At 50.0% G+C, this 25,589-nt stretch overlaps 1 protein-coding gene across 3 annotated transcripts in view; it reads left to right on the plus strand.

Annotated features, from left to right (window-relative positions):
• Window positions 1–25,589, plus strand: part of HPCAL1 (hippocalcin like 1) — a 114,128-nt gene that overhangs the window by 27,934 nt on the left and 60,605 nt on the right. Inside the window, exon 2 of one of the 3 annotated variants that reach the window (XM_055399124.2) lies at window positions 15,879–16,007. The exons of 1 other annotated variant lie outside the window; for it this stretch is intronic. The gene's annotated coding sequence lies outside the window, so the exon portion shown is untranslated. Of the gene's footprint in view, window positions 1–1,548; window positions 1,697–15,878; window positions 16,008–25,589 lie in introns of those variants that run through there. One more of the 3 variants, XM_055399126.2, reaches the window with a different exon arrangement.

Consider the following 25,589-nt stretch of genomic DNA (forward strand, 5'->3'; position numbering starts at 1 on the left):
TGGACTTGGAAGTCAGTAAACCTCCATCCCTTTCTCAGCCACACTGGGCACACCATGGTGGGCCCTGGCTGAGCTCTGGCTTGTGCTGGTGACGAGCCCTTGGCAGGGCTGGGGGAGGGAGCCCTGTGTCATCTGCTGTCGTCTCGCTGGGAGCTGTGTGTACCTGTCGTCACTTCACTGGGAGCTCCGTGTCACCTGTCATCACTTCACTGGGAGCCTTGTATCATCTGCTGTCATTTCCCTTGGAAGCTCTCGTCACCTGTTGTCATTTCGTGAGGGAGGCCTGTATCACCTGTTTTCATTTCCCTTGGGGGGACCGTGTCACCTGTCGTCTTGTCGTGCCCCGCGATGGCCGGCTGGGCTGTAACCTGGCGCTCACCTGTGCCCGCTGCTGCGGGCTCTGTGGGGTTGGGCTGAGCCATCACTGTTACCCACTCTGCAGAGAGGCCCCTGGGGATGCCGGGGTTGGGGCGGGAGGGACTGAACCCTGGTGAGCCTCCCCACCTGCCCTGGCCACCCTCCTCACCCTACATCTGCATTTCATCGAGGTCCTGGGTAGGATTTCATTTTTAAATCCTTAGCCAAAATGTTTGAAAACACTCGCCAAGACAATCTCCAAGGCCCTTCCAGTGCTCACCTTCTTTGGCTTATAAAGCACATCCCCTCCACAATTGTGGGGGGGATTCTCGGGAGGTCATTAGTGAGGTCAGGGGTTGGGATGTGATGGATGGACCCCCTGGGTGTGAGATGGAGATGGGGAGTTGAGCATCTGTCCTGGTCTTCGGCATCCACCATGTCCCCACCAGCCACTGCACAGACATGCTACCGGCCACGTGGCCGACTCAGGCTGCAACTGTCCCCTCCCTACAACCTGGCGAATGTGACCTGCATTTTAGGGGCTGAATACAGCTTTAGGGAGCAGGGTCCCCAGCTGATGGGAGATGGGAGGGGAACTGGGTGGGACAGGACTCCGCCATCAGCCCATCCTGAGAGTTGGCAGCTGGCCAGTGAGCAGGAGCGGGCTTTCTAAAGGAGGGCATCTAGCTGTGTTGAATTCAGTGTAGTTTTAAGTGTTGATTGGTGCCGCGTTGCGTGGAGACAGGCCACGGTGCGTGGATTTTCCTTGTCCTGCCATAAGCATCAAACTGGAGCGCCCGCCCCCACCACGATGTGAGAGCAGAATCGCTTGTTTTGTGGACTCCCAGCCACCGTGGTTCCTAAACACTCTTTGCTTATCTCATCTGCCTCCCTTCCTCCTTCTGTTGAAGATGACAGAGGGCAGTCCTGGGGAAGTGACTTGCTCGAGGTCACCCATTTGGAGGCACCCCTGGACCCGAGGCTCCCTCCTCTCCCTGCTCTCCTCCACATGCCCCCAGTGCCCCTCCCTTTCCTTCTCATTTCCTCCTAAGCATTTACCATCTCATTCCAGTAAAGACTCTGTTAGAGGACCACGAAGTTCATCGTGTTCTCTGACTTTTTTTTTTTAAGTGTGTTTACGTCCCTGTACCCAAGAGGATTCTGTTTTCTCTAGAACTTCCCTCCTCCCACCAGCTACTGCCGCCCCGCCTGCCATCCAGCTTTCTCTGCAAGTCCTTCTTTGATCCTGCCACCCCTTCTTGGGGCAGCTCTGTCCCCATGGGCCCTGTACCCAGGCAGCCCGTGGGCTGTTACAAGTTATCCTGACACTTGCTAAATGGTAAGGAGATGGTATTCAGGACCATTGAAAAGGGGGTTAACCCTGTTAAAATGGGAGAAAATGTGGCAAGGACAAGGAGCAAGGTTGAAGGGTCAATGGATGGAAAATTACTAAGAGGACACATCGGGACTGGGGGAGTCTTGCTGAGCTAGTCTAACAGGATTGTTGGTACTGGCAGGTCAAACGACTTGGACCTCAAAGGCGGGGGATGAGGAACGTGGTCAGAGATTGGGGGATCAGATATCATCCAGGGTGGGGGGGATTCTCTATCAACAGCCCTGGGCCGGGAGGAAGCCAGGAGGGGCCTCATGGAGAGGAGAGCTGGACGTGCACAAGTGGAGGTCCAGGTATGAGCCGGGTCGTGCTGGGCTTGGTCTTTAATCAGCCTTTTGGGCGGATGCAGGCAAAGCTACTTCTCTTTTTAGAGTGTATTTGCTCCCCTCTGATAAAAGCAATGTGTTCATGCTGTTGAGGCTCGGGAAGCAGAGAGGAGTATAAATCAGGTGGCCATGATGAATTGTAGATGCCTGTGCCTAGCACCAGGGTTTGGTGCCAGGTTTTGTGCTCCAGGGTTTGATGTTTGTCCTTCTGACCCCTGTCTCTGTGAACCCTCTGCCCCGGAGGCCAAGGGAGCCAACCCCACGGTCTCAGCAGCCTCCTGGCTTCAGCACAGGCGAGAGAAACCTGCCCTCCAGCGGTGGGAGCCGCTGCAGCCTCCCTAGGGTCCTGAGGTCAGGTGCGCCTCCACCTGGCCACGCCCGGGGGTGGGGGTGGGGTGGTTTGCCGCCCACGCTGAGCTTCCAGAACCTGTCTTCTCAAGGAGGCAGGTGTATTCTTTCCTGTGACCCAGACCTTCTGTGTAAACTGGAATTCCTTCATGCTCTCAAAGCTGACACGTCCAGTGTTCAACCGTGACCATTTTGCTTTTGTGTGTGTGCTCAGTCGGTTAGTTGTGTCCGACTCTTTGTGACCCTGTGGACGGTAGCCCGCCAGGCTCCACTGTCCATGGGATTCTCCAGATAAGAATACCGGAGTGGGTTGCCGTGCCCTCCTCCAGGGGATCTTCCCGACCCAGGGATCAAACCAGCTCTCTTACGTCTCCTGCGCTGGCAGGTTCTTTACCACTGGTGCCACCTGGGAACCCATTTTGCTTTTGAACTCAACTTAATTTTTTAAAGAAATTATTATTTTACACAGATATTCCTGGATAAGATTGGAAAACATAGAAAAGGAAGGAAGAAGGGAAAAAGTCCCCTGTAACTACCCCATCCACCCTGTAACTCTTGCTAGCATGCTGCTGTGTACCCTGTAAAAGTCATTCCTGTCTACATAAAGGAGTCCATGAGGTCTGGAAACAGGCAGGTAGATACAGCATCGTCAAGAATGTCTTCGGTCTATGCAGGAACAAAAGAATATCGTGTGTCCAGACTTTATAGATGCCCTGTAGATACTTGTAATACAAATGTATATATTTAGCAAAACTTACATCATATCATGGTGCTGGAGAAGACTTGAGAGTCCCTTGGACTGCAAGGAGATCAAACCAGTCAATCCTAAAGGAAATCAACCCTGAATATTCACTGTAAGGACTGATGCTAAAGCTGAAACTCCAATACTCTGGCCACCTGATGCAAGGAGCTGACTCATTAGAAAAGACCCTGATGCTGGGAAAGATTGAGGACAGAAGGAGAAGGGGATGACAGAGGATGAGATGGTTGGATGGTATCCCTGACTCGACAGACATGAATTTGAGCAAACTCCGGGAGATAGTGGAGGACAGGGAAGCCTGGTGTGCTACACAGTCCATGGGGCTGCAAAGAGTCAGACACGATTTAGTGATTGAACAACCACAGCAACACATCATATTTTCACTTATTTTGATTCATGATTCTGCAAAGACTTGTAAACATGACAGATGGGTGTAAGACAGTATTTCATGGTTGTTTTAAATTATATGTTCCTGAATTCTAGTGAGGCTGAACACCTTTTCAATATGTTTATTTTCCTTTTTGGTTTCCTCTGCTGTGAACTGTATGTTCATTTCCTTTGCTCAGTTTCATTTTGTGAGTAGTTATCTTTTTCTCATTGATTTATAGATATTTGTATATTGTCAGTAGTACTATTTTATCTTCTGCTTTTTAAAATTAACTTACTGAGAAAGCTTTTCTATGCAAAAAGTACGCATCATTTTATTGGCCTTCCATTTTGGAGAGAGATGATAAATACATAGGTAGGTAGGATTTGTTTAGCTGGTCGTTTAGGTGGTTTGCAGTTTTGCATTAATAGGAACATGGTTGTGTGTCAGACAGCTAACTTATGTTCTGGTAACAAATGACCCCCCCCCCAGTCTCCATGGTTTATTGCATCATAGATTTCTTTTTCACTCAAGTTACACGACCATCCCCTGCTGTCTGCAACTCTGCTTGATATCCTTGTTCCTCTGGGACCGTGGCCTGCAGAGAAGCCGCCATATGAGACATGGCTGGTCTCAGGGCAGAGAAAAAACATGGTGGAACACAGTGATTCTTTAAGCTCCTGCTCAGAGGTGAGAATTGACGTGTACCACATGTGAGTTCCCATCGCATTTCATTAGCTAAAGCAAAGGGTGCCACCAGGCTTGATGTCAGTGGGGTGGGAAATACCCTCCCCACCTCCCCACACCTCCTCCCCACCCCCACCCTGCTGTGGGGGGGAGGGAGAGTGACTGTTTTGAACATTACAGTTTGCCACGTGGGGGGAGGAACACTGCTCTTCCCCTCCCTCAATTTGTGTGTTTGTGCCTCAGGATAAATTCTTAGAAGTAGAGTTGCTAGGTTTGGAATATGCACATTTGTTAAGCTTTTGCTATTCATTATGTTTACTAGGATTTAACTGTTGCCGCCTCTGCTGTGAATTTATAAGTAATTATCAGTCCGATGACCATTTTCAAAAGGAAAACAAGTACTATTCCATGAAAATATTTCACTGCCCTCCCTAGCCCTCCCCGTGACTGTAACAACTCATCTAGCTTGATAGCTGTCAGACTGTTCTCATATTTTATTTACTTCTCATGGCCACCTTGGGAGGTTTGGTGTTCGAGGTATTTCATTGCTATTTACAGATGAGATACCTGAAGTTCTCAGAGAGGTTGAGAAATTTGCTCAGGGCTTCACAGCTGGTGATAAGGAGAGGTCCTGACTGATACCAGTCCAGGCCTGGGCTCTTTCTCTGCCATTCTGGCCTGAAGAAGCTGAGACTAGATTCTTGCCACCCACCCCATTGTCCCGTCCCCCGCCCCTCCACCGTCCCTAAGCAGCCTCTTCACCTTCCCCACCTCCCTTTGGGCGCAACGTCTCTGGGAAGGAAGCCATTAGGCCGGGCCCTGGCCAGGAAGGCCTGGGAGGCTGGGTTCCTGGCGGTACTGCAGAGCCTGCCCTCTGAGGACGAGCCGCCTGGGCTTAATCTGTATCACTGACCATCTTTGGATTTGGAGAGGGGATTTACTATATTTAGAAAAAGTTAAGGGAGCATTATAAATCCTTTAAGTGGGCAGAACTGAAGAGATGAGAGTCTCTATTGAGGGAGGGTGGCTTTTTCTTAGGAGTAGTGGATTTTAGACCAAAGGGATTGTTTTGAGTGATGTTTAGGTGCTGAAATCTACGTAAACCTTTCGGGGCTGTCACTGTAAGAGCAGGATTCCTTCTTCAGTCCCTCATGGAACTGCTACCGTCTGGCCGGTCTTGGAGCAAAAGAGAAACTGAGCTCAGAGACATACTTCTTGTTTCTTATCTCTATCATCTTTCAAGTAGGTTATTCATTTCCTCTGAGCCTGCAGTTTACTCATGTGTCAAATGTAAAAAAGTCTTCTCTGCCTACTCTGTATGGTATGCCTGTGAGATTTAACGGACGTTGAAGACAAACCACAAAAGCATGTAATGTAAATGGATGCCTTCACCGGGATGGCTGGAATTAAAAAACCGGACAATAACAGGTGGTGGTGAAGATGTGGGGAAATAGAAATGGAGACGTAGAAGCTGCAGGGGGACTCTAAAATGACGCCAGCACCCTGGAAAAGCAATTTGGCATTCTTCAAATAATTAAACATAGAGTTCCCATATGACATAGCAGTTCCATTCCCAGAAGATAGAAAGCAAATGTCCACACAAAAACACGTATTCAGATATTCACAGTAGCATTATTCATGATAGCCCAAATGTGGGAACAACTCAAATGTCCATTAACTGGTGAATGGATAAACAAAATGTGGTATATCCATGCAGTGAAATATTATTCAGTCATAAAAAGAATGAAGTATTGACACATGGACAGACCTGGCAAACATTATGCTCAGTGCAAGAAACCAGACAGAAAGGCCAATCTTGTATGTCTCTATTTGTATGAAATGGACAGAATAGGCAAATCGAAAGAGACAGAAAATAGATTCATGGTTGGCAGGGCTTGGATAGGAAGGAGGAGACTGCCAGAGTGTGGGATTTCTTTTAGGGGATGATGGAAATGTACTGAATTAGACAGTGGTGATGGCTGTACAACTTTATGTATATGCTAGAAACCACTGAACTGTATACTGTTAAAAACAAACCATGCAAATATTAATGGACAGTATTTTGACAAATTACTAGACGGCAACATCAGGGAACAGAGTGTGGACTTGGGACCAGACTGGCCTGGATAGTAGTTGTGTGATTTTAGAGAATCGATGGCTTACTCTTTTTGAGCCTCAGTCTTCCCACCTATGAAGTGGGGATAGTGCCCAGTTTGCAGGGCTGGAGGGCAGACTCCATGTGGTGATGCCTGTCTCGCTTGGCCCTGGCAGGCGCTCACAGAGTGGTGGCTGTGATTGTTGGGGCGTCTTCTCTGTGCCTGGCTCAGGGCGCCGGCCGTGGACTCATTGATTTTGCGATGGGGAGGAGCGCAAGCTGGTGTTTATTGAGTCCTTACTCTGAGGCCCCTCCTGGCATCTGAGTGCTTTCACTTGTTCCATCTCTTTCTCTTTAGTTCTCAGAGCAGCCCTGTGGCCTCCTGAGAGAGTTAGCGATGGACAGGGATGTTTCCAGGAAATGCCGGGTGGGGTGGTGGGGGCCGCACAAAGGAGACAAGATGCGGGGCGTCTGAAGCTGAGTGATGGGTGACCGTTGTTCATCACACTAGTCTCTGGCTTTGTATATATTGGAGTTTTCTTTTACAATAAAAAGTTTATAAACCAATAACACTATTATCTGTTTTATGGGTGGGGAAATCATGGTAGAACATACGTGGTTACACAGCAAGATGCAGAGACAGTGTTCTGCATGCTGGGCCTTAGCAACCAGCCTGGGGACCAGGTCCCCTGGGCCAGCAGGCCTCCTGGGGTTACTTGAGACAGCTCTTCCTACTGCCAGAGCCATCGAGGCCTGGGGCTTCTCTGCCACCCAACCCTGGCTGATCGCCTCCCATTCTTCCCTCCCCCGAGAGAGCCCGGCGGCGTGACAGGTAGGAGATGAAAGGCTGGGGGTTGAAGAGGGAAGGCATTTTCCTTCTGCCCCTAAATGCAGGGGGACTCTTAGAGACCCTGGCCTTCCTGACGTTGGGATGAAGTACTTGCCCTCGGTTATGTTGATCTGCTGGCGAAGTCTATGGGCACATGACGTCGCTTTGTTTCTCATACTGTGACCTCTCAAAAATTGGGGAGTCCACTGGGAGTGGGGGCGTGTGCATCTGCCCTGCTTTCTCCCCTCTCTCCCCACTGCCTGCCCACCTGCAGAGCAGAAAGGAGATACAGACCTGAAATGAAATGCAGCCCCCTCACCAGCTGGGTGGCCTTGGAGACGTGTTCTAGTTACTGATATTTCTTTTATGTTGGATAACTCGGCATGTCACTTCCAATGGTAGAGGCGGTGGCTTTGAGAGGCTACCTATAAGTGTATGTGGGAATGTCCCTGGGGAGGGAATGGTGGCGTTGTTTGTCCTATGGAGGTGCAAGCCACAGGGGGCTGAACTGGCAGGGCCACCAAGTCTGCCTGGGCTCTAACCCCGAGTTTGTTACTTTCAAAGCTTTGCTTTTATGTTTTCACTTCAGATACCAGGGGAGTTTCCTTTGGGACTTAGTCTGATCTCTAAAGAGCCTCTGAGAAGAAACCCTGCAGCCTGCAGGACCTGTAAGCTTCCGTTCCGTTCAGTCGCTCAGTTGTGTCCGACTCTTTGCGACCCCGTGGACGGTAGCCTACCAGGCTTCTCCGTCCATGGGATTCTCCAGGCAAGAATACTGGAGTGGGTTACCATCTCCTTCTCCAGGGGATCTTCCTGACCCAGGGATCGAACCCGGGTCTCCCGCATTGGAGGCAGACGCTTTAACCTCTGAGCCACCAGGGAAGCCCCCTGTAAGCTTACACAGACCTGTTTCTGGCTGACTCCTGTGCCCAGGGCTTCCCAGGTGGCACTAGTGGTGAAGAACCCACCTGCCAATGCAGGAGACGAAAGAGAGACGGGTTTGATCCCTGGGTCGGGAAGATCCCCCAGAGGAAGAAATGGCCACCTACTCCAGCATTCTTGCCTGGAAAATCCCATGGACAGGGGAGGCTGGAGTCACAAAGAATCAGACCCTACTGAGCATCTGAGCACAGCATCAGCACCTGGAGCCCGTCTCCTCTGCTGTCCCTGTGTCCCTGTCAACTTTCCTCTGGGTAAGAAAGAGCACTTATAATCAAGACAATGTCATTAAATTAACCCTCAGACTTCTCTTTTCTGCGCTAAATCATTCCATCCCCTGGTGCCCCTTAGAGCATCTGTCATAAATTCCAGATACTGTACTGGACATGCAGTAAATTCCAAATAAATTACGTGACGGCTCACTACCCTAAGCTCCATATAAATGCATCTGGAGGGAGGTTTTCAGCGGAGTCCTGCTCGAAGTTGGCTATCTGGGGCAAAGTTTCTTAAAGCCTAGGCTGATTACCTAAGGGTCTCGATGTAAAATGGAAAATGTGGCTGAAACTTAACAACAGGAGTGCTTCTCTAATTATAGCTGAGCTCTGACCGCAGAGTGGGGGCGGGGTCTTTAAGCAAAACTCCCCTAGAGGCATGGAAGCTGCTCAGAGACTTTGGAAGCCTAACTGGGAGCTGCTGGCCCTTACAAAATCAGGAAGTGATTCCAGGGTTGCTCAGGCTGAGTTCTAAGACCGTGAGCGGGGGAGGAGCGGGAAGGCTCAGATAGAGCAGAAGCTGGCATGGCCAAGTGCTTCCGGAAGGATGTGACTGTGTTAAAGCAGCGCCTTTTTGATCACCCTGGAGAAAATTCAAATATTTTGAAAAGATCTGGGAGTTTGGAGTTTCAGGGGTCTTTCATGGCAGAGCTGGGCTGTTTGATTTAGATAGGGATTTTATAGGCTTTAAGGCAGATTTTTTGTTGCTGGTGAGTGATCAGTGACTCCTCACAGAATGAGCGTGGAGGTGGAGACCCTGCACGGTCAAGCCCCAAGCTTCACTTCCCCATTCCCTTCCCTGTGCGGGCGCCCGAGTGCACGGCCAGGCAGCTCTGGGTCCTGGGAGATAGTGATAAAGCACCTCAGCCTCTGGCCTCCAGCCTGATGGGGATGGTGAACGTAAATAAAACAGCTCATGAGGACAAGCGCCCAGAGAGCTCCAGGAGGGACTGATTAACCCTGCGGAGGGGAGTGGTTGGGAGAGGCCTGTTGCAGGGTGCGGCAGAGAGAGTTGCTACCCTGGGCTTTTAGGGATGCTAGACTTTGACTTGGGAGGAAATTGGGGTGAGCGCATTCCAGGCACAAGGAACAGCATGTGCTAAGGCATCTGGCCGCCCAGCCAGATGTGCTGAAGCTCCTTCCATGCCCTCAGTTCTCTCTCTGGTTGGGTTTGGTTCTGTTTTGGGCCAAGGAGAAGCACAGTCTGTTCCTGGGCCCAGCCAGCCACCCCTCCAGAGACTGGCCAGGACATTCCAGCCCGGCCTCTGAGGATTCTCTCCATCTGTCTGTCCCGCGGCCGGAATCCAGGGCTGTGATATGTAAGTGGCTGTTTGCATCTCTCCCCAAAGTGTCTCTCGACACCCCTCGTGGACAGGCTGATGCTCCAGCCAGCGCGTGGCTGAACCACGGGTGAAATGCAGACTTTGGAGGCAGCCAATTCCTGATCGGGGTACCCCCATGGGACAGGAGGAAGGAGGAAGACTGTTCCCTCCTAACTAGGGTCAAGTTGAGTTTGGCAGAGTTTGAAAAGAAGGGAAACACTGGGTCCTTTCCATTCCTCTTTGTACCGCCTTCCCCTCCTGTGTGCAGCCTGCCCAAGACTGTTCTCCTCTGGGCAACCGTGGAGGCCTGTCCCATCCCCCCAAAACACACCTTACTACTTATCCCCTCCACTAGGAACGTCCATGCCCAGAGTACTGGCTTCCTTCTGGGGCAAGAGGAATTCAACCTGGTGGTAATTCATACTAGAGTGTGAAGGACTGATGGCACCATGTCTCCACCAGAGTCCTTGGGTGTGTGTATGTGTGAAGAGCGAGTTTGGATGATGGGCCACCAGGGGGACAGGTGAGCCAGCCTAGCATTGCCCACAGACTTTCACGTAAGCTCTTCCTATTGTCCTCAGGATGGTCCTTTTGTGTTCGGAGGCTCCTTGAAGTCTGCAGCATTTGCAGAGTGAGGAGGGGTTTTGGGTGGGACCTCTGGCACACGGGTTAGCACAGCTGCCTTTGACTGCAGACCCCGGATGGTGGGTGGCCAAAGGCGAACCCCACTGAGTAACCCCGCTGGAACTGACTAAAACTGAGTTTGAAGGCCAGAAGCAAAACACATCCTTGCAGAGGGGCGTTTAGATGGACCATCGGTCGCATATAAAGTCCCTCTACTGTCCTCTCGTGGGTGGGGGCGGGTGCGGTGTGGTGGCTGCAGGGTTAACAGAGAGTGGAGTGACTAGAGAAGAAAGAAAAAGGGCTGAGCCTGGAGGCTGGACAGATGGCCGAAGGCCACAGGCTTTCTAGGCAGGTAGCGCCGGAGTAAGCCTTGGCAGGTCTGCACTGCAGGAGGACAGGGCTCCTTCCCAGGTTATTGAGAACCTCAGTGCGCAGCGCTTTGGAGTACAGACCCAACAGGGCAGAAGGCTGTGGAGCGCTTCTGCTTGGGGCCCTGACCTGTTGCTTTTTAACCAGGTTATTGAGCTACTGAGGGACCAGGGATGCAGTTCCCTTATTAAAAACCAAACAAACAAACAAAGGCAGAACCAGCCAGGCTGAGGGCCGCGGTGACTTCATCAACCCCGAGACTTTGATGCTGGAGGACGAGGGAGATGAGGGCTTTGATGTGCACTCTCCCCACGGCCGTCACCGCTGAGTCGACCCGTCTGTGAAGGCAGTGCCGCGCCTCTGAGCCAAAGATTAATTATGTAACAGAGCGCAGATCCCCAGGTGGGCGACCACGCCGCAAAGGGGCCCTGGAAGACTCCTGCCCGGGTGCCCCCAGCTGCCTGAGGATTAGCTGAAGGGAAGCAGGAGTGAAGATGCATCTGTTACTCGGATCCCTGAAACGGGGTTTCTCAAATTGTACAGTTATTGTCTTCGTGGAGTCCAGAAGAGCTTCTTGAATATCGCTCTGCAGGTCCCTGCAATGAAGCCTGCTGCAGAGATATGAAGAAAAGCTATGGAGCATCTGTAGCCGCTATTATACCATCTGGTGGCTCAGAAATATTTTATAATCAAATGAGTGAGACGGGTCTCTTGCACGCCCCGGTGCACGGCGTCCCCTCCACGCCCCTCCCAATGCTCTCTCTGGCTCTTTCCTCGTCTCTCCTCTCTCTTTTTGTCCATCCGTCCACCTCTGTCTGTCTGTCTCACTCGCTCACTTGGCCATCTTTGGGAAACACCAGAGAAGCCGGTTCCCAGCAGTAAGATACCATCTACTAGCTGGGTGACCTTGGGCAGCCCTGTCTGTTTTCTCATCCTTGGTCTGACAACATGACCCAATCTGCTCCTCTGTAATGTGGAGGCGCTCAACACTGTTACGTGGATCAGTGTGAGATTCATATCTGAGCATGTCCTACTTTGATGCTGCTTACTACTTGTCTTAGGAAGACTTTTCAAAATTGTCTACTTGAACTTTTCCTGAATATAAATGTGATACATGCATGTTCGCTGTGGAATATTTAGGAAATATAAAGAAATTAGAAAACGAATAAAGAATGTGTAACACCCTCTCCTTCCGAAGGGTCAACCACTGAGAACGCTTGGCCGCTCTGGGGAAGGTTTTCTAAGTAACCTGAGCACACAGATGGTCTGTGTGCAGAAACCAGGAGTAATTGGGATATAAATGGAGTGTGAGTCTGTGGGGACGTCTGTGTGTGCTCCCGAGGGGGCGTGTGTGTGTGTGTCCATGCGCTCCCATGTGTGTGCAATGCCTTGGGGTCCTCAGAGGGGGACCTCGGTCCGAGTAGGGGCCTGCAGCTTCTCTGATGGAGCACCGGTTCTGTCCCCTGGGTGTCCTTCTCTGAGAGGAGGCAGGGTTCTGGTGTTAAGGGGGGATGTATGGGAACATGGCTGGCTCCTCCGTGTTCGTTTCCAGCCATGCTGCAGCGCAGGTGGTCCAGCCCCGCACAGGCCAGGCAGCTCTGGGATGTGGGCAAGGAATCCATTCCCAGATGCCCCGACCCTACCTGTGCTCGACCCCATCACGGTCCACCTGCCTCCTTGGGGCCCAGCCTTGGGAGCCCCCAGTGCTCACTTTGTCTGCCTGGCACCCCACCCCACTCCACCAAGAGGTTTTTTCCCTCTTTGGATTGGGAGGCCGTTCTGTCTTCCCGAGACAGGTAAACAAAACAAACCTGCAGATGCTCTTGAGGGTGTTTGCATCTTCAGTTGCGGGTCAGTTGGTATAAACGATCAGTGATGAGTCTCCCCCATTGACTGGACAGTGGAACTGAGGGCCCCAGGCTGGGGACAGGTGTTATTTATGTCGATTGGGTTCTGGGAGAGCCTTCAGCGTGGTCACCCTCAAGCTGAACTAAACGTACCGTATTTGCAGGATGGTAGTATAAAGCTGACAACAGGACCCAGTCTGCTCCTGTCTCCTTCTCTCCCTTTTGGGTTTCTGCATTTGTTAAAGCCCCAGGTTCCCCGACACGGATGCTGGTCCTCCCCCTCCCTCCCCCTCCCCCCACTTTTCTCCCTCTCTCCACCACCTTGCCCCACAGCCCAGACTAGTTTCTGAGGGATTGGTATTTTCTTGCTTGGGGAAGAGGGGTGTGAATTGTTTTCATCCATCCAGGGACATGGTGCTCACAGATAAGACTGAGTATTGCAAACTGGGGTTCACTTTCTGAGGTCTCTGCAACACCCGCCCCCGTGCTGGCTGGTGGTGGAAGCTGGTTACATGAGTTCAGCCTGCCACATGGGCCAACCTCGTGAAAAAGAGTGTGTCTGACCATCTGGGCCCTGGGGTCCGAGTGGTAGGCCCTGATCTTACAAGGACTTGCTTGCACAGTCACCGATCTGGTCTTCGACCCACTAGACCCCGCTTCTGAGCATCCCCTTGATGCCAGACTCTCGGCCATGGCAGGACCACATGGATCCTGGGATGCAGGGCATCTGGTAAAAGCTTCTCCGAAGCTGATGGCTGGCTTGGATCACGGTGGTTTTGTGTTAGGTAAAAAACCGTCTCTCCCAGGGACTGACGATGGTAAGTCCTATCACCTACCACTCCTCATTTGGAAGTGCCTCCTGCTACCCTGGGGCTTCAGGATCTGATTTAGGGGTGTTAGTCCCCTCCTTCAAGCCCAGCTCAGATATTCTGGGCTCTTCTGCTGGCCCATGGTCCCCTACGGATTTACTTATTTGTTGGCCATGTCATGCAGCATGTGGGATCTTAGTTCCCTGAATGGGGATCGAACTCACACCCCCTGAAGCTTAGAGTCTTATCCACTGGACTGCCAAGGAAGTCGATCCCCTACAGATTTAAACACACCTGGGTTATTGCCTCTTTCTAGGAGAAGTTAGAAATTCCTGGAGGCCTCCATCATATGTGGCACTATGTACAGTCCGAAACACCTTACCTTAAGCACCCCAGTTCCTTTGTTTCTGTGTCTTTGGTCTTTCAGACTAGGTCCTGGCTTAGCAGACTGTATTTCAAATGTGTGTGTGTGTGTGTTTTCAAATGTGCGTGTGTGTGTGTGTTTGCATGCTCAGTCACTCAGTTGCAGCCCCATGAACTGTAGCCCACCAGGCTCCTCTGTCCATGGAATTTTCCAGGCAAGAATACTGGAGCAGTTTGCCATTCCCTCCTCCAGGGCATCTTCTTGACCCAGGGATCAAACGTGCATCTCCTGCGGTTCCTGCATTGCAGGCGGATTCTTTACCACTAATGCCACCTGGGAAGCCTATTTGAGAATGTGGGGAAGGGGTATATAACAGAAGGATGTTTCTCAACAGCCTCTACCATTTCAGAAGGCCTCCTCTGCTGGAGAAGGACCAGTGTCCTGCTAAACAACTCTCTGGCACATCATTCGTTCTTTTGTCCCTTTCCTAGCTGCCTATGAGAAACCCAGCACAGTGCTGGGGGTGTGAAAGCCAGATCGGCAGTAGAGGACAGGTACAGTGAGACCGACCTCTTACCCCAGAAGCCTCGTGTCTCTTTAGAAATACTCTGGATTCTGGCCTTCTCCCAGGAAATCCAGATTTGTGTGGCATGATGTTATTCAAGCCTGTTTGATCCAGCAGGCCCTGCCTCATTTCCAAAAGCAAGCCTCGCTCTTCAGCTGCTGACCCAGTATACTTAGCACAGGGGCTCCTCTTAGTTTCGACCAAATTAAGGGATCTATTTCAGTGCTTATCAGGTCAGGGAGTCCTGATGTGTTCCTTGATTCTTGCTGTTCCCATTCCATATCTCATTTACCTGTGTAGCCCCGGGGTGCTTTATTGGTACCTCCGGGGGCAGTGTTGGCTGGGACAGTGTGGCATTCTTGAATTTCTCCCCATTACTAGCTAAAAGTAATAGAATCTGAATCTTAAAAAGGAAAATTCATCGCACATTTTCTCTGCTATGAAAGCAGCACATACTCATTAGAACATCTTGAAAATACTAGATGATAAAAAGGAGAGAGGAAAAAATGACATCTTGTCATACTTACTCAGGTAACCATTGTGTGTTCATGTCTGGAAAAAGCCCTCTTCTGCTACCATCAGCCCTGGTGACGAGTTGCTTAATTAAAAAGAGTATGAAAGAGGGGATCATAAAAATGAAAATAAAATACAGGCATTATTGTTGTTTAGTCACTAAGTCATGTCTGACTTTTTTACGACCCCATGGACTGTAGCCTGCCAGGCTTCTCTGTCCATGGGATTTTCCCAGGCAGGCATACTGGTGGCTTGCCATTTCCTCCTCCACGAGATCTTCCCTACCCAGGGATCAAACCCACATCTCTTGCATTGGCAGGTGGATTACTTACCACTGAGCCACCAAGGAAGCCCCTGAAACAGGCATACTTCGAGCGTTTTATTTTAATGTAAAATATTTCATTTTAACATGAAGCCTGTGTTCATTCTCTCATCTTCTTCTGCTTTAAGCCCCAGGTCTTTCTTGGGTTACGGGTCCACTGGGTGTTGTCCGAATTATCTTTTTTGTAGCTTCATACATTTTCTGCGATTCTTGGTTTCTATCAAGTGAAGTAGGAACTGAGTGCCCAATATGTGCAAATTTTTATACATTTCTAAATTTATTCAGCTATTTTGTCCATGCCTAATTTAACAGCAATCTTCTTCAAATATTCGACTCATTTCATAAAAACAGTTCCTTTCTAACACTTATTGCAACAGTTGATGTACAATTTAATTAAGTCAGGTAACTGCAGACATACAGCTGGGATAAGCAGGTTCTTGAGGACAAACACAACGGTGGCCTGGTGAGCTGAGAGTGCAGCCTGCCCTGAGATCCAGCAGGCCGTGGGCCTCACAGAGGGGGCTGGACACTTCACACCACCCAGGGACAGCTCAGGGGACAAAGTTAAGGAAGCTCTGGGGTTTTTTCCCTAATCTTTTTCCTGTCTATGCTCATTTTTATATATGGAACATTTTGTGTGCTTTCCACTCTTCACTGCTGGGAGAGGTCTCATAATGTTGTCAACTCCAGGCTACAGTTTTTAACTTAAACGTGCATCAGCTAACATCTTGCTTGTGATGAAAGACTGAGAGCTCTCCCTCTAACATCAGGAACAAGACGAGGACGTCTGACATCCACTTCTGTTTGACCTTGTATTGGAGGTTCCAGCCACAGCACTTAGGCAAGAAAAAGAAATAAAAGACATCCAGATTGGAAAGAAGAAGTAAAACCGTTTGCAGGTGAGATGATTTTTGTATAAGGACTCCACTTAAAAAACTCTCAGAGCTTATTCATGAGTTTGGCAAAGGTGTGGGATGTAAGACCAATACAGAAAAATGAATTGCATCTTCTATACACTTGCAGTGAACAATCTGAGGGTTAAATTAAGAAAATCATGTCTTTTACAGTAGCATCAGGAATAGAATGCTTAGGAATAAATGTCACAAAAAAAAAAATACAAGACTTAAACTCTGGAAATGACTAAATATTTTGAAACAAATTAAAGGCCTAATTAAGTGGAAAGACATCCCATGTTTATGGATTGGAAGGCTTAATATCATTAAGACAGCCCTACTTCCAAATTTAATCTGCAAATTCAACACAACCCTCAATGAAAATTCCAGCTGGACTCTTTGCAGAAATTGACAAGCTGATTCTAAAATTCATATGGAAACCTAAGAGACTCAGAATAGCCAAAACAGTCTTAAAAAGAAGAGCTAAGTAGAAGGGCTTACATTTATTCCTGATTTCAAAACTTATTACAAAGCAAGAGTAATCAAGACAGTGTGGTCCTGACACAAGGATAGACATATAGATCAAGGGAAAAGAATTGAAAGTCCAGAAATAAATCCTCACATTTACAGTCAGTTGATTTTCAAAGATAGCAGATAATTCAATAGGGAAAGAATAGTCTTTTCAACCAATGGTGCTGATATATCTGGATAGCTATATGTAGAAGAGTGACTTGGACTTCAACCTCACTCCACTTATAACTTACATTATTAACTAATATATGAACTCAAAACGGATCAAAGACCTAAACATAGGAGCTAAAACTGTAAAACTCCAGAAGGAAAATAGATCTAAATCTTCTTTACCTTGAATTAGGCAGTTATTTCTTAAATCTGATACCAAAAGCATGAACTTTAGATAAATTGGGCTTCATTAAAATTAAAAACGTTGGTTCTTCAAAAGACGCCGTTAAGAAAGTGAAAAGGCAACTCACAAAATGAAGCAAAATATTTGCACATCATATGTTTTCTGAAATATGTAAAGAACTCTTACGACTCAGTAATAAAAGACAGACCAATTAAAAAACGGGTAAAGACTTTGAATAGGCATTTCTCCAAAGTCTATATGCAGGGGGCCAGTAAGCGTGTGGGTTTTCCCAGGGGGCACTACTGGTAAATAACCCACCTGTCAATGCAGACAAGAGATGCCAGTTCGATCCCTAGATGGGGCAGATACCCTGGGGAAGGAAATGGCAACCCACTTCAGTATTCTTGTCTGGAGAATCTCGTGGACAGAGGAGCCTGGCAGGCTACAGTCCATAGGGTTGTAAAGAGTCAGACACAACCTAGCACAGAACAATAAGCACAGTGTGCTTAGCACAGTGTGAAAAGATGCTCAACATCATTAGTCATCAGGGAAATGCAAATCAAAACCACAACGAGATACCACTTTGCACCACTGAGATTTCTAGAATTAAAAAGTCTAATCAGTACAGGTGTTGGCAAGGATTTGGAGAAATTGGTCCCCTCATGCACTGCTGGTAGAAATGAAAATAGTGCAGCTGCTTTGGAAAATAGTCGGGTGGTTCCTCACACAGCTAAACAGAGAGTTTCTATAGGATGTAGCTATTCTGCTCCCAGGTATATACCCCAAAGAAATGAAAACTATGTATACACAAAAGCTTGTACATAAACATGGAAAAAACTCGTGTCCATCAGCTGATGAGTGGATAAACAAAAGTGATGTGTCCATACGTTGGAATATTATTTGGCAAGGAAAAGGAGTGAAATGGTGGCTCAGTGGTAAAGAATCGGCCTGCAATGTGGGAGGTGCAGGTTTGATTCCTAGGGTGGAAAGATCCCCTGGAGAAGGGACTGGCAACCCACTCTAGTATTCTTGCCTGGGAAATCTTATGGACAGAGGAGCCTGGCTACCGTCCATGGGGTTGCAAAAGAGTCAGATGTGACCTAGCAACTAAACAGCAACAACTACTGACGCCCCAACACAGAGCTTGGAAACAACCTGCTGAGTGAATGCAGTGAGTCACTAAAAGACCACATATTGTGTGATCCCATTTATGTGAAATGTCCTGAATGGCAAATCTGTGGAGACTGAAAATAGATTCATGGTTGCCTAGGATTGGGGTTGGGAGGTTGGGACAAATGGGGAGTGACTGCTAATAAGCACAGGATTTCTTAATATGTTCTAAGGTTGGTTGTGGTGACGGTTGCACAACTCTCTTCAACTGTTGAGTTATATGCTTGAAATTAGTGAGTTTTGTGATATGTAGCTTGTATCTCAACTAGCTGTTATTTTAAGAACAAAAAACCAAGAGCACTGCTGTCTATCCATCCCTCCCCCGCCGCCCCCACTGCAGGTCGTCTCCCTCTTTGCCCATCTCAGATTTTAGCAGAGGGAGGTCTTTTGCATCCTGTTCCTTTGGAGGTATTTGGAACCCTCCTCTATCTCCCCTGCCATCCCTCTAGGCCCCTTCTTAGAAAGCAGAATATGCCTCGATCCCCACCCACACGTCGCTGAAACTTTTCCGTTCTAATCTTGAATCTCGTTTTCTCTTAATGGGCTGTCTGGATCTAAGTTAATTACCCTGGAAGCGGTTGACTTCATCTGCCATCAGCTGGTTCCACTGGCACAGGTCATGCGTGCTGGGGCAAGACCCAGGCCTGTCTCTTCCTCTGTAGCCCTCTAGGGACATCTGGACTCTGGTCTCAGTGCCAAGGGGCCAGGAGAGCCTGCAGCATCCAGCACAGGCCTCCAGGGGAAAGAGAGGTGGGGTTGTTTTTAATGTCAAGAATTGTTGTTCAGTCGCTCAGTCATGTCTGACTCTTTGTGACACCATGGACTGCAGAACGCCAGGCCTCCCTGTCCATCGCCAACTCCTGGAGCTTGCTCAAACTCATGTCCGTTGAATCAGCGATGCCACCCAACCATCTCATCCTTCATCATCCCCTTCTCCTCCTGCCTTCAATCTTTCCCAGCATCAGGGTCTTTTCTAATGAGTCAGCTCTTTGCGTCACGTGGAACCCGCCCTTAAAGAGCTTACTCCTTAGAAGAATCTTGTAGTCTTTCTGCCCAACTATTAGTAGTAGTAATAGCAAACTCTTTAAAGGCATCCTTGACATTAAAAAATTCTGAGCAGGTTAGACATGTAATGCTTTATGATTTCAATTGATTATTGAAAACGAAGACTTTTCATGAAAATTGTGCTTGGTTGGGCATTTGCTTGACCTCGTTCAGAAGCGGACAGAGATAATGACCACTGCCCTGTGCTGGTCGTCAGTCTGTGAAGTTTGCCATTGATTTGCTGGGAGATTTGACCTTGGAGAGGTCACTGGCCTTTTTGTACCTCAGTTTCCTCATCTGTCTAGTGGGAAGTATGTCTGCCCTGTTGGCCTTGAAATTTGGTTTGACAAGCAGTGAGGGCCTGTGTAGGCGTGTTGGGGCCTTGGACCACGGGGTCACGGTGACATCCAGGGAGAGGCAGGTCCCCTGCACCCCCTGGCCCCTGCCACTCTCCCCGTGAGGCTGCAGCCTCCTCAGTTTCTCCCCATGGGCTGGCTGGGAGCCTGGGGGTATCACAAAGGTGCTTCATGTGGGTCCTGGAGAGGTGAGGTGGGAGGTGGGGTCAAGAGAAGGAAAAGTCAGTTTTTAGAGCCCAAAGAGGGGGCAGTAGCTCCCAGATTTAAGGGTTCTGTGAACTGGTTAAAAAAATTTTATATTTTTTAAAGTTAGGGCCAAGATAGGGTTTCTAACTTCCAATTTCATCAAATAAGGACATAAAGCATTCTCGTCTACTGTTATTAGTCTTTTATAATAGAAGGGGTATTTTATTTTATTCTTTATTTCCTTCCTGTTTTTACTGAAGTATTGTTGATTTATAAGATTGTGTAAGTTTCAGGTATACAGCAGAGTGAGTCAGCTATATGTATGCATATACGTGATGCATATATTTCAGATTCTTTTCCGTTACGGATTGTTATAAGACATTGAATATAGTTTCCTGTGCTACCCAGTAGGACCTCGGTGGTTAGTGGTGTGAATAGAGTTGTGTGTGTCTGCCAATCCCATGCTTCTTTTTTATCCTTCCCCCCTCATTCTGCCCCCTTTGGTAACCCTAAGTCTGTTTTCTTTGTCTGTGAATCTGTCTCTGTTTTGTAAATAATTTCACGTGTCTTATTTTTTTGGATTTCACATACAAGCGACATCATATAGCGCGTGTCTTTGTCTGACTCACAGGCGGTCTTCATCTTCACCTCCCGGGCCCAGCACCCTCTCCACCGTATTCGGCCCTCAGTCCCGCACACCAGCTCCCTCTTTTCTTCATTCCATGAATGTTTTCTGGGGGCCTCCTACCTTCCAGTCAGCTCAGAGGCCTCTTGGGGGCCCCAGGTGACCACGTTCCTCCCTTCACATAAGAGGCCGCCTCCCTCCACTTCTCTCTTAAACAACCTCTCGTCTCTTCTCAGAAATCCTGGGCTGAAACCAGGGCCCACGTGCCCAAATCAAGACCAAGGTCACAGTCAGCCATGTCACACAACCACTTGCCAGGGCTCCCAGGGGCTCCCTTGCACTCCTTGGACGGAGGCGTGAACCAGGCTTCCAGGCTCATTGCTTGGCCGGCAGGAGTCAAGGCCGGGTCTCTTGTTTCAAAGCTCTCATTCTTTCCATCATGTCATACCTTCAAGGCAGGAACCAGGGGTCCAACTACTTGACTCCTTTTTGCTCCTTTCTGGGTTCTTCCGGAGACCTGGAGGTGGCAGATTCACAATGGCACTTGTTGTACAAAGTGCCTGAGATTTTTCAAGGGCGCCTGACCCTGAATATACAACCCCATGGGACAGTCTAGTGAGAAATCTTTGTGATGCAGCCTTTGTTTCACAAACTGTGGTCACCTCCTCATGGGTCCTTCGATGGACTGGTTCCACTGAGCCTCCTGCAGGTGCCAGGCACCATGTTAGGTCTGGGGAGATGGAGATGAGGGAGATGGTGACCTTGTGCCCTGAGAGCTCACAGACTAGCGGAAGGTCAGGGAATAAAGTGGGCCCGTGCACCCAGCCTTTGGAAGGTCCACTGGGAACCACGGGCGGGACCTTCCTGGGGTGGGTGGTGGCAGCAAAGATTTAACAGATTTTTTTTGGCTGTTCTGGGTCTTACTTGCTCTTGTTGCAAAGAGCAGGGGCTAACTCTTCGTTGCAGAGCTCGGGCTTCTCATCTCTGTGGATTCCCTTGTTGTGGAGCTCAAGTTCTAGACGCGTGGGCTTTAGTAGTTGGGGCACACAGGCTAAGCAGTTGCGGTTTTCCAGTTCTAGAGCCCTGGCTCAGGAGTCGTGGTGCATGGTCTAGTTGCTCTGCAGCATTTAGGATCGTCTCAGACCAGGGATCAAACCTGTGTTCCCTGCATTGGCAGGCAGATTCTTACCCACTGCTACTGGGGAAGTCTGAGAGAGGACTTTTTTGAATTGGGTTTTGAAGGGTGCCTAAGAGTTTGCCAGGACAGCCGTACAATTAACGGATTGCTAAAAAGCAAGGATTACCAGTGGTGTTCAGTCCTAGAGACTGTCTGTGTTAGTGTGTACTGCAACGCCCTGGAAACAGCTGGGAAAGTCAGTGACTGTTTGACTTCCTTTATTTACTTACTGCCCAGGGCTCAAGGAGAGTGAGAAGTCGTTTCACAAAGATGTTGGAAGAATAAACTCCACAAGGGCATACACATTTTTTTCCAGGTAGATAGAGACCTTATTAATAATGTTTCTGTTGGCTCTTTGTGCCCTTGCTCTGAGGTCTCAGAAATCGGTCCTTTTTTTCTGTTATTTGGAGACGGGGTCCCCTGGCCAAGGTGATTTTTTGCTCTGTTTTGCAGACTGTGTTCTTGTCTGTGGAATATCAGTCACGTAATACTCATTTACCTCAGGACTTGTTCAGAGTGGGGTAGTATTGATGTGTGAGCCTTTTGGGGAAATATCCTTGCTCATAATTGGCAAGAGGACTGGGCTGAAGAGGTTCTGTCCGAAGGTTGACTCCACGGTCCAGATGAGGTCCTGGGCTGCCCCCCACACGTTGGGGGAGAGATGATGAAGGTGGGGTACAGAGAGAAAGAAGGTGGGAGTGACAGACAGACACGGACAGACCTGCAGAGAGAAGGAGGCGAGGAGACCGAGAGAGGAGGGAGGGGAGAGCCGGAGAAAGACACGCGGACACGGGGTGAGAGCTGGAGAGAGATGCGCAGAGTAGGAGAGAGACGCAGGCGGAGGGAGACTGAGAAAGACAGAAGGAAGTGCGGACAGACGGGGAGAAAGACACAGAGACGCGATGGTAGAGGAGAGGCAGCGAGAGACATACACAGCGGGAAACGCGCAGAGACGGGGTGGGGAGAGAGGCACTGGATACCCTCCCCCGGAGCCTGGGGTATGTCCTGTGAACACGGATGTACTCAGTGCACCAGCTCTGCCCACGTGGCCACTGGCTTTCCTGGTGGCTCAGACGGTAAAGCGTCTGTCTGCAGTGCAGGAGATCCGGGTTCGATCCCTGGGTCTGGAAGATCCCCTCGAGAAGGAAATGTCAACTCACTCTAGTACCCTTGCCTGGAAAATCCCATGGACGGAGGAGCCTGGTGGGCTATGGTCCATGGGGTCACAAAGAGTCGGACATGACTGAGTGACTTCACTTTCTTTATCCATCAGTTGACGCCCAGCAAGGTTAGGTAACCTGCTTAAGGACACACAGCTCCCAAGTCCAGGGTGGAGACTCTCTTCTAGCCCTAGGGTCTAGGGGGTGGCTTTGAATTAGGCCTGGAAGGACAGGTGGGGGGAGAAGCTCCAGGTGGGACAGGTAATCCAGACACTGCAGGGGTGGAGGCATCTGCTCTATGCCAGACCTCCGGGTGTGGGCCTCACAAACACTGTCCCCTTCACCTACAGCCACTCAGAAAGGCTCAGTAACTGGATGGGATGGGGATCCAGTCTGTCTGGCCCCACAGCAAGCCTGCGACCCGTGGCCACACCACCCTGGGGCTTGGCCAGGGGGGGAAGGAGCACCCGAGTTATCTCCCCAGTGTTGGCAGCTCTAAGCGAGTGGCCAGTGTACTGAGAAGCTCTCACCTTCATTCTCCGACGCCTCCTGTGGGGTCCAAGGCCCAGCGGCCTCCCCCAGATCTCAGCTCACCCACTCCCCCAGGTCCAGCTCCTCCCCTGGGCTCCCGTGAGTGTCTCAAGCTCCACCACGTTTGGGGGCTCACACTTTCACTGGTTACCCATCTCTCAATCTTAGCTGTAAACCCTCCTTTAAAGCTGCTTAAACAGCGATGCTGGGACTTCCGTGGTGGTCCAGCGGCTAACACTTCATGCTCCCTAAGCAGGGGGCTGAGGTTTAATTCCTGGTCAGGGAACTAGATTCCGAATGCCACAACTAAGACCAGACAGCCAAAATAGAAAACAAACAAACCAAAACAGCGGTGCGCCCCGCCGGCAGCATGGGTTCTTCCTGCTCCTGCTGTGAGCTCACATCGTCCGTTCAGGCAGCCGTGTCCTTTCATAAAGGTTCCGGGGCCAAGTGGGGTCGGGGAGGACTGCTGGGTACCCACAGGAGCTGGGAGTCGGCCGGGGCAGGAGGTGACAACCACATGGTGACGTTCACGTACCCTGGCCCAGCCCCGGTCGTGTGTACCCCGTCTAGGGTTTCCTTCTTTCCCGGACAAGCATTTTCCTTATTAATTCGTAGTGCCTCCTATCTTACGCCTTCATCTACGGCATGAGCAGAGTGATGCCAGCTCTAGTCTCACACCTTCTCTGGTGCTGATGTGGGCAGAGGCTGCAGCAGGTGCCGATAAACAACCCCAGACGGATACACAAGGGAGCCGGCCCTAGTGGGCTGGGACACGGCGTCGACTGAATTCTGCCCTGGTCGGTTTCACATCATCCCCAGTGATGCGATTCCCCCAAGGAGTGTATTAGAGAGGGCAGAAATGCCCTCTCTTGCATTGTTATTAGATTCCTGTAGATTGAGCGTAGAACCAGAATGTTCTCTTAAACATCACGACCGTCCCTCCCCACGAGGTGTTCACAGAACACTTGTTATTTACTCCTGTTGTTTTCCCCATTTGCAGTTTAGAGAAGAAAATCAAGAAATCATGTTTCTGTTCCCCGTACAATCCCATCCCCAACAGCAATAACAAGAGAACCGTCTTCCTGTTATGAAATCGCTGCAACCTCTTTAGGCAGGAAGAATGTTTTGTTACCAGGGAAGAGAAAGCATAAGAAACAGAGGGAGTGGGTGGGTGGGGAGCAGCTGCACCTCCCCAGGTGTACCCCCCCACAAGCCTACTAACCTGTGGACACTAGCTGCGACCTTGAGCTATATCACCCGCCATTCATCTTCCTCTCAGCCTGCTTCCTTCCACGTTTCCCAGAAGCCTTTGTTCTGGTCCACGATGAATTGCCAGGAGAAAGAAAATCGTCTCTGGCTAAACATGGTCCTGCTTGCGATGACTCTGGTCCCACTTTATAATGGACAGGTATGTGATGTCAGATTGTCAGGATAGCCACGTCTAGCCTTACTCTTTTAATAGAAAATCCAAGGAGAGAAACCAGAATAAATCAGTAGTGGAACCATCTGAAGAGCCTCCTCTGACTTCAGAAGTTTCTGGTGGTCACGACAGTGGCCATCTGGTGGGCAGAGGTGCAGGCTGGCCCACTCCCCTTCCTCCGGATGGAGTTGAGTCTGGCAGGTAATCTGGCCGCCCCTGGCCGGCTGCTTTTGCGTCCAAAGGCCTGTCTTTTACCTGGTTTCTCCCGCATCTGTTTTCCGTTGTAGTCCCTGCAGGAGAGAGATTGAAGACCGGCAGTTAAGGAGCTGAGACGAGGCGACTTTGTGTCCCAGCCATCCCCAATCCTGCCCTGTCCTCCTGGCTGACCTCAGAGAGTTGGCACGGAAGGTCCCTCTCCCACCCTCTGCCCTGAGCCCTGGTGACTGGGGCCCATCTCTCTGCAGAAGGAGCCTCCTGGTTAGAGACCTGGGTCTCAGAGGCCAGGAAGCCACGTCTCTGAACTGTGAACATGCTGGCCTTCCAGGCCCGCCGGGTGGTGGGTGACCTCACCCTCCAAACCCAGACCATCCATAGCACCCACTTCCTTTCTGCCTGGGACCCTGGCTTTAGTGACATCGTGGCCCTAATGCCAGGCCAGCTCCTCTCCACCCTGAGCGAGGTGCCCCCTGGCCGAGTCCAGCACTCCCAGCAGTGGTGGGTGACTCTGTTTTCATATTTAGGGTTACAGTGATACACACGGAAAACCCTTTCCAGTGGAAGTTTGGTTCCCCTTTCTTCCCCATCTTGAAAGACCCTGCCTTTGCTCCCCGCCTCCTTGCACGTCATCACCCTCGGTTTAGCACGAGGACTGAACCTTCACTCACTTATTCTTTGTCATTCATTCTTCAGCTGACATGCCCCTGGATCTCGTTTCGAGGGTGTTGGTCACTAGCAAAGGCTCCCAGGCTCTCAAGGGCGGTCAGACCCCAGGAGCACCCTGATGGAGGCTAAAGGGGGAGGCCCCACTCCCTCCAGGTTCGGGGTGTCGGGG

This window comes from Moschus berezovskii, chromosome 11, assembly GCF_049115385.1.
Source record: "Moschus berezovskii isolate FMDL1 chromosome 11, NW_MosBer_1.0, whole genome shotgun sequence".
Classification (NCBI taxonomy): domain Eukaryota; kingdom Metazoa; phylum Chordata; class Mammalia; order Artiodactyla; family Moschidae; genus Moschus; species Moschus berezovskii.